Here is a 12,346-nt window from a genome sequence, read left to right as displayed (position 1 = left end):
ATCAACTCTTCATCAAGCCGAACTTGTCGCCCAGGATTTGCGGATGTTCAATGTGTTGTCAGGGGAAGCCAGCGATATGAATTGTTCTATGCTAATCGCTGCCCAACAGACTGCATCAGATATTACTCGGGAGCAATCCGATCTTCTGCCGCCCAGAGAAGGTCTATGGAGTTGACTGCCTGTTGATCCTTCCCGAGAAGTACTAGTACATGTTGGGATCAATGATCAACAAAGGGCAGCAGCCGTCCAGGGAGATTTCTTCCCTTTTGTCTTCTTCCTTCTATGTGCTATTTCCTTTTTTGAACTCTGTGCATGGCTAGTTGCTGTCGTCCCCTTGTAGTAGTATTTTTTGCTGCTTTCATACACCCAAGTGCTAATGCAGTCATGGATTAGTATTGCAGCACACGGTCTCCAAGATTTTAAAACTAGCTATTCAACTAGTAATACTACTTCACGATTGTTGGTACTAGGTTGGTACTGCCTCTCACCGTCACCTCAGCCAGATGACCTATGTCGACATCGACCTCGGTGCCTAGTAGATTTTCAACGGCCTTGCGCTACCTGCAGAATATCAGGTTGTATTTTTCCTAAATTACACATATTGTATATATTTTCACATGAAATATATTCTGCCGGTTTGCATGATTTTTTCTGTGTAGATTTTCTACCATTGGTCTGATACTAGTCCGGTCGGCTTCTGGCAATTCGGCGGATACTATAACCGCAACTCGGCCAGGAATGCGAATACCAACTACGTGGTCACCGTGTCGCGCCATCATCATCATCATCATCATCACCATCATCATGCGGATTTCTGACATATGTCGACATTGGCTTCGATGCCAGACCACGTCTCTAAAAAAATATTTTTGCATAAATTAATTACGCGAGGTTTTTTTATTTATATATTTGTATTATTATTTTTTGGACTGCACTATTTTACATGTGTAGGTAACCGACTGCGTCACGCGGTCAATTCGGCAAGCCGTCGTCGTCCCAATCGACATAAATCGGCTCGGGTGATCACCTTGTTGGTTGAATTGCCATACCAACATGCTCGGTTGCCTCAAGGACTTCGGGATTATCGAGAGAGTTCTACCTCGTCGGGTGTTCGCCGCTCGGGCCATGTTTATTTTATCATATACTTTGCATGAATTATTAATTATGCAATGAGTTATTATTATTATCTTTGAATTGCACTATTTTCCATGCACAGGTAAATGATTCCGGTCGGGCAGCGCTATTACCTCGGCGTACCAATGTGCTGATGTGGGGGTTCTGTCGCCACCTTGCCGACCTACCGCGTTACCTCGGCTGGACCGAGGGCTTCATCATCACTTCATTAACACACGCTGGGGGCTTCGGCGTCACACTGCCGGCCTGCTCTGTCGCCTCGGTCGGGCTGGGGTTTTTCACCTCGCCCATCGACCATGCTGCATCACCACTTTGGAATGCCGAACTCCACACTCGGCCATCTCGACACTGGCTTGGGGGCTGGGACCTCGTCCCAGCGCAATCTCGGCCTGCGTCATCGCCACCGACACATTAACTAGCTAAGTCGCTCTAATGCTCAAAGGCTTTTAGTTTTAAATTTTGTTCGGTTCGACCAAGCATTATACTTTTTTGGAAAAAAGTTGTTTGTGAAAACTTCCTTGTCAAAACTTTTTCTCTGACACACAAATTCAAATACACCGTTTACTTGGGGGCTTCTTTTATGAAGCCTTTCCTCTTGCATATGATTATACTTGTATGGCTTCGTTCCTTGTTCGTCTATTACGCCATAATATGCACCATGTTGACTTAAGTGTTCCGCAAGATGGGTTGCCTTGCTCCTGTGTTTACCCCTACATTCCTGATTGTTCGTCTAGGGAGTAAAGGGAGCACCTATGCGATTGTCACGATCGGGTTTTAGACCGATACACACCTTGAGGGCTACTGGCTATATATCTTGGCAGAGAATAAATCGCACCAATCAAAATATTGACAAAAATCGGCCCGTAGTCGGGGTGGTGCACCACCTCAGAAGCAGTCCGGCATAAAGCTCGGGTGCCAGTGGCTGGCTCCATAGAGGGCATTTTCGGCATTAATCTCGGCTAACTCCTTCAACTTTTTTGAACCAAGGTGATTTATGACACCTCGGGTATAGTCCGGCGTTGGAGCTCGGATACAGTCCGGCATTGGAGCTTGGACATAGTCCGACATTGGAGCTCGGATACAGTCTGGCGTTGGAGCTTGGACATAGTCTAGCGTTGGAGCTTGGACATAGTTCGGCGTTGGAGCTCGGATACATTCCGGCGTTGGAGCTCGGAAGCAGTTCGGCGTTGGTGCTCGCCTGCAAAAGATACCTCGAATGCAGTCCGGCGTTGGAGCTCGGATGCAAGAGGACGCTGCCACCCGAGAACAACTTCAAACCTGAGGTGTGGCATAAAAATAACAAGGCATTGATAAAGGCCGAAAACTTAAAAAGGGGCTCCTCGGATACCCGACGTGTGAACTCTTCGGATTCACTTTGGCGATCCTCAAGATCGAAGATAAGAAGATTTGTTGAACTAGTTTTCAAGACCAATGAACGAAGATGAAGAACAGTTCAGAAGAATCGATGAGCATCCCTAACTTGAAGACCGGTTCAGGGGGCTACTAACGGTGTCCTGGACTAGGGGGTACTCACCACGTCGTCTCCCGACCAGGTGGGTCGGGCCGAGGACCCCCATGGCGATTCACTAATGGGCCAGTTTAGGCAGCCCATGCCACATACAAGGAAGACTCCACAAGACTTGGCGCTCAAGCCAAGGACTCTCCTAAACCCTAGGCCTCTGGTGTGTTATATAAACCGAGGCCAGGCTAGTCAATAGACAATCTAATATCCATTAGAACAATCTCGTGGTAGATACATGTACTCTGTACTACACCCCATATGAATACAATCAAAAGCAGGACATAGGGTTTTACCTCCATCAAGAGGGCCCGAACTTGGGTAAAATCCCGTGTCCATGTTACCATCGCTCCAAGACGCCTAGCTTAGGACCCCTACTACGAGATACACCGGATATAGAACCGACAACAGCATACCGTCCGATTCCTCCAAACAGGGGAATTCCTTGAGGAGCAGGAAGAAGCAGAGAAAGTAGCCCCTCGGTCTGCCATGTATCAGTTCGTCGATGACGTCCTGTACGGAAAAAGACCAAACGGTGTGAAATTGAAGTGCATTCCCCGGGAGGAAGGACTGGAGTTGTTGACAGAGATACACGGAGGCATATGTGGCTCCCACATAGGGTCAAGGGCCCTTGCCGGCAAGGTTTCTTCTGGCCCACTGCCCTCTAGGATGCAACGACACTATTAACCAAGTGTGAAGCGTGTTAGTTCCATTCGAAGAAGCTTCATCAACCATCTCAAGCGCTGCAAACAATCCCTCTCTCCCATCCATTCTCGATCTGGGGGCTCGACATACTGGGCCCCTTTCCCCATGCTGTTGGGGGCTTTGAGTACTTGTACGTCGCAATCGACAATTTCACGAAGTGCCGGAGGTGGAGACAGTGAGAAAGGTGACAGCATAATTAGCCGTCAAATTCTTCAAGGGGCTAGTCTGCTGTTTTGGTGTGCCAAACAAAATCATCACCGACAAGGGCACACAGTTCACGAGCCACGCCTTCATGCAGTACATCCAGGACCTCGGTAGCAAGGTTTTTTTTGCCTCTGTTGCACATCCACGGAGCAACGGCTAGGCTGAGAGGGCAAATGCTAAAGTGTTGCGAGGCCTCTAGACAAGGACTTTTGACAGGCTACGCAGGTGCGGACGACGCTGGATTGATGAATTTCCGGCGGTTCTTTGGTCAATCAGAACGACGCCAAATCGAGCCACCGGTCAGACACCCTTCTCCCTCGTTTACGGGGAAGAAGTAGTTCTCCCCACGGAACTCACATACGGGTCACCTCGAGTGCTCGCTTATGATGAGCTTGAGCAAGAGCAGTTGTGGCAAGATGACGCAACACTCCTTGAGGAAGATCGTCTTCGGACGGCTGTACGAGCAGCATGCTACCAGCAAGCCTTGCGCTGCTACCATAGCCGCAAGGTTCATGCCCGAAGCTTTGAGGAAGGCGACCTTGTTCTTCGGCATGTTCAGTCGGCCAAGAATTCCAACAAGTTGACGCCGAAGTGGGAAGGCCCTTATCGGGTAATACGAGTCACTAGGCCTGGCGCAGTCCACCCGGAGACCGAAGATGGCGTTCTAGTGAGCAACTCCTGGAACATCGAACATCTTCGCAAGTTTTACCCATAATGCGCGGTTGCCAGCCCCCCGGCAAACCACCTTTTGGACAAGCCCTGCCGGCAAGGCATGTAACCCTTTGTACAAAGCGAGGCGCAGACCCTGAGCATAAATAAATGAAGCGCTAGCGCCCTAAGTTTTAGCATGCATGCTATATTAAGTCTCTCCCTCGGTTAGGGTTGATAGTGCTTAGCGGCGGCTAACCCCTAGCATAGAGCTCGAGTGTGCATCACTCTGTTCCTTTCCATCTTCTTTGGTCCACAAGGTACATGGACATTTCTGCTAAACTATTGGGAGGAAAAATAATGGGCCGGCGCTCCGGCCCCGACAAACCAAGGTTGCCGGGGGCTGCAGACACAAGGATCTAACCGCGGCAGGCCATGGTTGCCGGGGGCTGCAACGTTAGATAAGTTTTTCTCCCCCACTCCGTGCCCCCGTATGAACCTTGAACGTATAGGGCTTCGCTCGCTCTCGTACCATCTTGCCTGCTACCTCTTGAGCACTGCGTTGGTTTTCCATTGAAGAGGAAAGGGTGATGCAGCAGAGCAGTGTAAGTATTTCCCTCAGTTTTTGAGAACCAAGGTATCAATCCAGTAGGAGGCCATGCACTAGTCCCTCGCACCTACACAAACAAATAAACTCCTCGCAACCAACACGATAAAGGGGTTGCCAATCCCTTCACGATCACCTACGAGAGTGAGATCTGATAGATATGATAAGATAATATTTTTGGTATTTTTATGATAAAGAGAAATAAAGATGCAAGTAAAATAAATGGCAAAGGAAATAACTAAGTATTGGAAGATTAATATGATGGAAAATAGACCCGGGGACCATAGGTTTCACTAGAGGCTTCTCTCGAGAGCATAAGTATTACGGTGGGTGAACAAATTACTGTTGAGCAGTTGACAGAATTGAGCATAGTTATGAGAATATCTAGGTATGATCATGTATATAGGAATCACGTCCGAGACAAGTAGACCGACTCCTACCTGCATCTACTACTATTACTCCACACATCGACCGCTATCCAGCATGCATCTAGAGTATTAAGTTCATGAGAACAGAGTAACACTTTAAGCAAGATGACATGATGTAGAGGGATAAACCCATGCAATATGATATAAACCCCATCTTGTTATCCTCGATGGTAACAATACAATACGTGTCGTTTCCCTTTCTGTCACTGGGATCGAGCACTGCAAGATTGAACCCAAAGCTAAGCACTTCTCCCATTGCAAGAAAGATCAATCTAGTAGGCCAAACCAAACTGATAATTCGAAGAGACTTGCAAAGATAACCAATCATACATAAAAGAATTCAGAGAAGATTCAAATATTGTTCATAGATAAACTTGATCATAAACCCACAATTCATCGGTCTCAACAAACACACCGCAAAAGAAGATTACATCGAATAGATCTCCACAAGAGAGGGGGAGAACTTTGTATTGAGATCCAAAAAGATAGAAGAAGCCATCTAGCTAATAACTATGGACCCGTAGGTCTGAAGTAAACTACTCACACTTCATCGGAGGGGCTATGGTGTTGATGTAGAAGCCCTCCGTGATCGATACCCCCTCCTGCGGAGCTCCGGAAAAGGCCCCAAGATGGGATCTCGTGGATACAAAAAGTTACAGCGGTGGAATTAGGGTTTTGGCTCTGTATCTGGTAGTTTGGGGGTACGTAGGTATATATAGGAGGAAGGAGTACGTTGGTGGAGCAACGTGGGCCCCACGAGGGTGGAGGGCGCGCCTGGGGGGGGGGGGGTTGGCGCGCCCCCTACCTCGTGCCTTCCTGGTTGATTGCTTGACATAGGGTCCAAGTCCTCTGGATCATGTTCGTTCCAAAAATCATGTTCCCGAAGGTTCCATTCCGTTTGGACTCCGTTTGATATTCTTTTTCTGCAAAACCCTAAAATAGGCAAAAAACAACAATTCTGGTCGGGACTCCGGTTAATAGGTTAGTCCCAAATATAATATAAAAGTGTATAATAAATCCCAATAATGTCCAAAACAGGATATAATATAGCATGGAACAATAAAAAATTATAGATACGTTGGAGACATATCAAGCATCCCCAAGCTTAATTCCCGCTCATTCTCGAGTAGGTAAATGATAAAAACAGAATTTTTGATGTGGAATGCTACTTGGCATAATTTCAATGTAATTATCTTAACTATGGTATGAATATTCAGATCTGAAAGATTCAAGACAAAAGTTTAATATTGACATAGAAATAATAATACTTCAAGCATACTAACTAAGCAATTATGTCTCTTCAAAATAACATGGCCAAAGAAAGTTATCCCTACAAATTCATATAGTCTGGCTATGCTCCATCTTCACCACACAAAGTATTTAGATCATGCACAACCCCGATGACAAGCCAAGAAATTGTTTCATACTTTTGGTGTTCTCAAACTTTTTCAATCTTCACGCAATACATGAGCGTGAGCCATGGACATATCACTATGTGGAATAGAATGGAGGTTGTGGAGAAGACAAAAAGGGAGAAGATAGTCTCACATCAACTAGGCGTATCAACGGGCTATGGATATGCCCATTAATAGATATCAATGTGAGTGAGTAGGGATTGCCATGCAACGGATGCACTAGAGCTATAAGTATATGAGAGCTCAGCAAAAAGAACTAAGTGGGTGTGCATGCAACTTGCTTGCTCATGAAGTCCTAGGGCATTTTGAGGAAGCCCATCCTTGGAATATACAAGCCAAGTTCTATAATGAAAAATTCCCACTAGTATATGAAAGTGATAGCATAGGAGACTCTCTATCATGAAGATCATGGTGTTACTTTGAAGCACAAGTGTGGAAAAAAGGGTAGTAGTATTGCCCCTTTTTATTTATTTATTCTTTTTTTGGGCCTTCTCTTTTTTCTATTTTTATTTGGCCTTTCTTCTTCTTCTTCTTCTTTTTTGGGACAATACTCTATGAATGATGATCATCACACTTGTATTTATTTACAACTCAATGATTACAACTCAATACTAGAACAAAGTATGACTCTATATGAATCCCTCCGGCGGTATACTGGGATAGCAATGATGCACGAGTGACTTATATGAAAGAATTATGAATGGTGGCTTTGCGACAACTAAAATGTCAACTACATGATCATGCGAAGCAATATGACAATGATGGAGCGTGTCATAGTAAACAGAACGGTGGAAAGTTGCATGGCAATATATCTCGGAATGGATATGGAAATGCCATGATAGCTAGGTATGGTGGCTGTTTTGAGGAAGGTATATGGTGGGTGTATGATACTGGCGAAAGGTGCGCGGTATTAGAGAGGCTAGCAATGGTGGAAGGGTGAGACTGCGTATAATCCATGGACTCAACATTAGTCATAAAGAACTCACATACTTATTGCAAAAATCTATTAGTTATCGAAGCAAAGTACTATGCACATGCTCCTAGGGGGATAGATTAGTAGGAAAAGACCATCGCTCGTCCCCGACCGCCAGTCATAAGGAGGACAATCAATAAATACATCATGCTCTGACTTCTTAACATAACGATTCACCATACATGCATGCTACGGGAATCACAAACTTCAACACAAGCATTTCTCAAATTCACAACTACTCAACTAGCACGACTCTAATATCACCATCTCCATATCTCAAAACAATTATCAAGTTTCAAACTTCTCATAGTATTCAACACACTCATAAGAAATTTTTATTATTAATCTTGAATGCCTAAAATAGTTAAAGCAAATTGCCATACTATTTTGTAGGACTCTCAAAATAATGTAAGTGAATCATGAGAGAACAAAAGTTTCTATAAAACAAATCCACCATCATGCTCTAAAAGATATAAGTGAAGTACTAGAGCAAAAACTATATAACTCAAAAGATATAAGTGAAGCACATAGAGTATTCTAACAATTTCTGAATCATGTGTGTCTCTCTCAAAAAGGTGTGTGCAGCAAGGATGATTGTGGTAAACTGACAAATAAAGACTCAAATAATACAAGACGCTCCAAGCAAAACACATATCATGTGGTAAATAAAAATATAGCTCCAAGTAAAGTTACCGATAGAAGTAGACGAAAGAGGGGATGCCTTCCAGAGCATCCCCAAGCTTTGGATTTTAGGTGTCCTTAGATTATCTTGGGGGTTGATATGTCTCCAACGTATCTATAATTTTTGATTGCTCCATGCTATATTCTCTACAGTTTTGGACATTATTGGGCTTTATTATCCACTTTTATATTATTTTTGGGACTAACCTATTAACCGGAGGCCCAGCCCAGAATTGCTGTTTTTTTGCCTATTTTAGGGTTTTGAAGAAAAGGAATATCAAACAGAGTCCAAACAGAATGAAACCTTCGGGAATGTGATTTTCTCAACGAACAAGACCCGGGAGACTTGGACCCTACGTCAAGAAAGAAAAGAGGAGGCCACGAGGTAGGGGAGCGCGCCTACCCCCCAGGCGCACCCTCCACCCTCGTGGGCCCCCTGTTGCTCCACCGACGTACTCCTTCCTCCTATGTATACCTACGTACCCCCAAACGATCATATACGGAGCCAAAACCCAAATTCCACCGCCGTAACTTTCTGTATCCATGAGATCCAATCTGGGGCCTGTTCGGGAGCTCCGCCGGAGGGGGCATCGATCACGTAGGGCTTCTACATCAACACCATAGCCCCTCCGATGAAGTGTGAGTAGTTTACCTCAGACCTACAGGTCCATAGTTATTAGCTAGATGGCTTCTTCTCTCTTTTTGGATCTCAATACAATGTTCTCCCCCTCTCTTGTGGAGAACTATTCGATGTAATCTTTCTTTTTGCGGTGTGTTTGTTGAGACCAATGAATTGTGGGTTTATGATCAAGTCTATCTATGAATAATATTTGAATCTTCTCTGAATTCTTTTATGCATGATTGGTTATCTTTGCAAGTCTCTTCGAATTATCAGTTTGGTTTGGCCTACTAGATTGATCTTTCTTGCAATGGGAGAAGTGCTTAGCTTTGGGTTCAATCTTGTGGTGTCCTTTCCCAGTGACAGTAGGGGCAGCAAGGCACGTATTGTATTGTTTCCATCAAGGATAACAAGATGGGGTTTTCTTCATATTGCATGAGTCTATCCCTCTACATCATGTCATCTTGCTTAAGGTGTTACTCTGTTTTTAACTTAATACTCAAGATGCATGCTGGATAGCGGTCAATGAGTGGAGTAATAGTAGTAGATGCAGGCAGGAGTCGGTCTACTTGTCTCGGACGTGATGCCTATATACATGATCATACCTAGATATTCTCATAACTATGCTCAATTCTGTCAATTGCTCAACAGTAATTTGTTCACCCACCGTAGAATACTTATGCTCTCGAGAGAAGCCACTAGTGAAACCTATGGCCCCCGGGTCTATCTTTATCATATTAATCTCCTAGTACTTAGTTATTTCCTTTGCTATTTCCTTTGCCTTTATTTTACTTTGCATCTTTATCACAAAATACCAAAATTATTATCTTATCATATCTATCAGATCTCACTCTCGTAACTGGCCTTATAGGGATTGACAACCCCTATTTGTGTTGGCTGCAAGGATTTATTTGTTTTGTGCAGGTACGAGGGACTCACGCGTAGCCTCCGAATGGATTGATACCTTGGTTCTCAAAAACTGAGGGAAATACTTACGCTACTTTGCTGCATCATCCCTTCCTCTTCGGGGAAAACCAACGCAGTGCTCAAGAGGTAGCAAGAAGGATTTCTGGCGCCGTTGCCGGGGAGGTGTATGAGAAAGTCAACATACCAAGTACCCATCACATACCCTTATCTCCCGCATTACATTATTTGCTATTTGCGTCTCGTTTTCCTCTCTCCCACTTCACCCTTTCCGTTTTATTCGCCCTCTCTCTCTATCCTCCCTCTCTTTCTCTATTTGCCTCTTTTTGCCCGCTTGCTTTTTGTTTGCTTGTGTGTTAGTTTGTTTTCTTGTCATTACGGCTAGTCCCTTATCTTCTCTGTGGTCCCCCGAGAATGAAATTCTAAATTTTAAGCAAAGGGAGGGAGAAAATCTAAAATATGCTTGGTATAGAATTTGCAATGCTCAAAATAGATCTACTAGGAAGCAATCTACTTCCGTTCTCCTTCGCAATTTTTATATAGGCATTACTCCTTGGCACAGATATGTTCTTGATACTATTACCGGAGGGAACTTCTTGGGTAGCCATACTTTTGATTCTTATAATGCTATGATAGATTTATTTGGCTCACCTCCTCTCTTGGTTAATGGAACTGTATTAACTTTGGAGCATGTAATGCAAAGGCTTGAAATTATTGAAAATAAGGTTGCTACCGTAGAGTTAATTGAAAATTTGGATAAAAAGATCCACAGCCGAATCTCTCAATATGGATCTAAAGTAGGAGTTACTTTGAAAAATATTAAAGAAAAGGAACCCGTAGTTAATGAGAAAATAAATCACGATTCTACTAGGATCGATAAACTTGAGGATATTATAACCAACTTGGGAACCGCTTTTTCTTCCGTAAAGAATACTCCAAGCCCTTCCACTAAATTTGCCAAGCTTATGTATGTTCCTAAAAATAAGGGTGAATCCTCTAGTAAGGAAAATGCGGATCTCAAATCTATAAGTATTCATCCCAATCCTTTTGCTATCATTAAGGAGCCATTTGCTACAAATGAATTTTTCGATCTTTTGCCTAAAAGTTTGATAATTAATAAAAAGAAAGAAATTCCTAAATATGGTAGATGCCTAATTGAAGAATTGCCTACCAAATATGGCAATACCTAGATCTATTCTTGCTTGTTATGCCTAGCTAGGAGCGTTAAACGACAGCGCTTGTTGGGAGGCAACCCAATTTTATTTTTATTCCTTTATTTTTGCTCCTGTTTAGTAATAAATAATTTATCTAGCCTCTGTGTTGGTTGTGTTTTTTGTGTTTAATTAGTGTTCACGATAACTGCTGTCTAGCCAAGTAGAACCGTTGGGAAGACTTGGGGAAAGTCTTGTTGAACTTGCTGTAAAAAACAGAAACTTTAGTGCTCACGAGAACTGCTGTCATTTTTATTTGGAAAGTGCTATTTAGTTAATTATTTTTGAAGATGATTAATAGATAAATTCCTCACGTCCAGCAATTTATTTTAGAATTTTTGGGGTTCCAGATATTGCGCTAGCTACATATTACTACAGACTGTTCTGTTTTTGACAGATTCTGTTTTTCGTGTGTTGTTTGCTTAGTTTGATGAATCTATGGCTAGTAAAATAGTTTACAAACCATAGATAAGTTGGAGTACAGTAGGTATAACACCAATATAAATAAATAATGAGTTCATCACAGTACCTTGAAGTGTTCTTTTATTTTCTTTCGCTAACGGAGCTCACGAGATTTTCTACTTTGAGTTTTGTGTTGTGAAGTTTTCAAGTTTTGGGTAAAGATTTGATGGATTATGGAACAAGGAGTGGCAAGAGCCTAAGCTTGGGGATGACCATGGCACACCCAAGATAATCTAAGGACACCTAAAAGCCAAAGCTTGGGGATGCCTCGGAAGGCATCCCCTCTTTCGTCTACTTCTATCGGTAACTTTACTTGGAGCTATATTTTTATTCGCCGCATGATATGTGTTTTGCTTGGAGCATCTTGTATGATTTGAGTCTTTGCTTCTAGTTTAACACAATCATCCTTGCTGTACACACCTTTTGAGAGAGCCATACATGATTTGGAATTTGTTAGAATACTCTATGTGCTTCGCTTATATCTTTTGAGTTATATAATTTTTGCTCTAGTACTTCACTTATATCTTTTAGAGCACAGTGGTGGATTTGTTTTATAGAAACTATTGATCTCTCATGATTCACTTAGATTATTTTGAGAGTCTTAATAGCATGGTAATTTTCTTAAAATCCTAATAAGCTAGGTATTCAAAGTTAGTAATATTTTCTTAAGAGTGTTTTGAATACTAAGAGAAGTTTGATGCTTGATGATTGTTTTGAGATATGGAGGTAATAATATCAAAGTCGTGCTAGTTGAGTAGTTGTGAAATTGAGGAATACTTGTGTTAAAGTTTTCAAGTCCCATAGCATGCACGTATG

This window comes from Triticum urartu, chromosome 7 (assembly GCF_003073215.2).
Source record: "Triticum urartu cultivar G1812 chromosome 7, Tu2.1, whole genome shotgun sequence".
NCBI lineage: Eukaryota > Viridiplantae > Streptophyta > Magnoliopsida > Poales > Poaceae > Triticum > Triticum urartu.
This window is presented reverse-complemented; position numbering follows the sequence as displayed.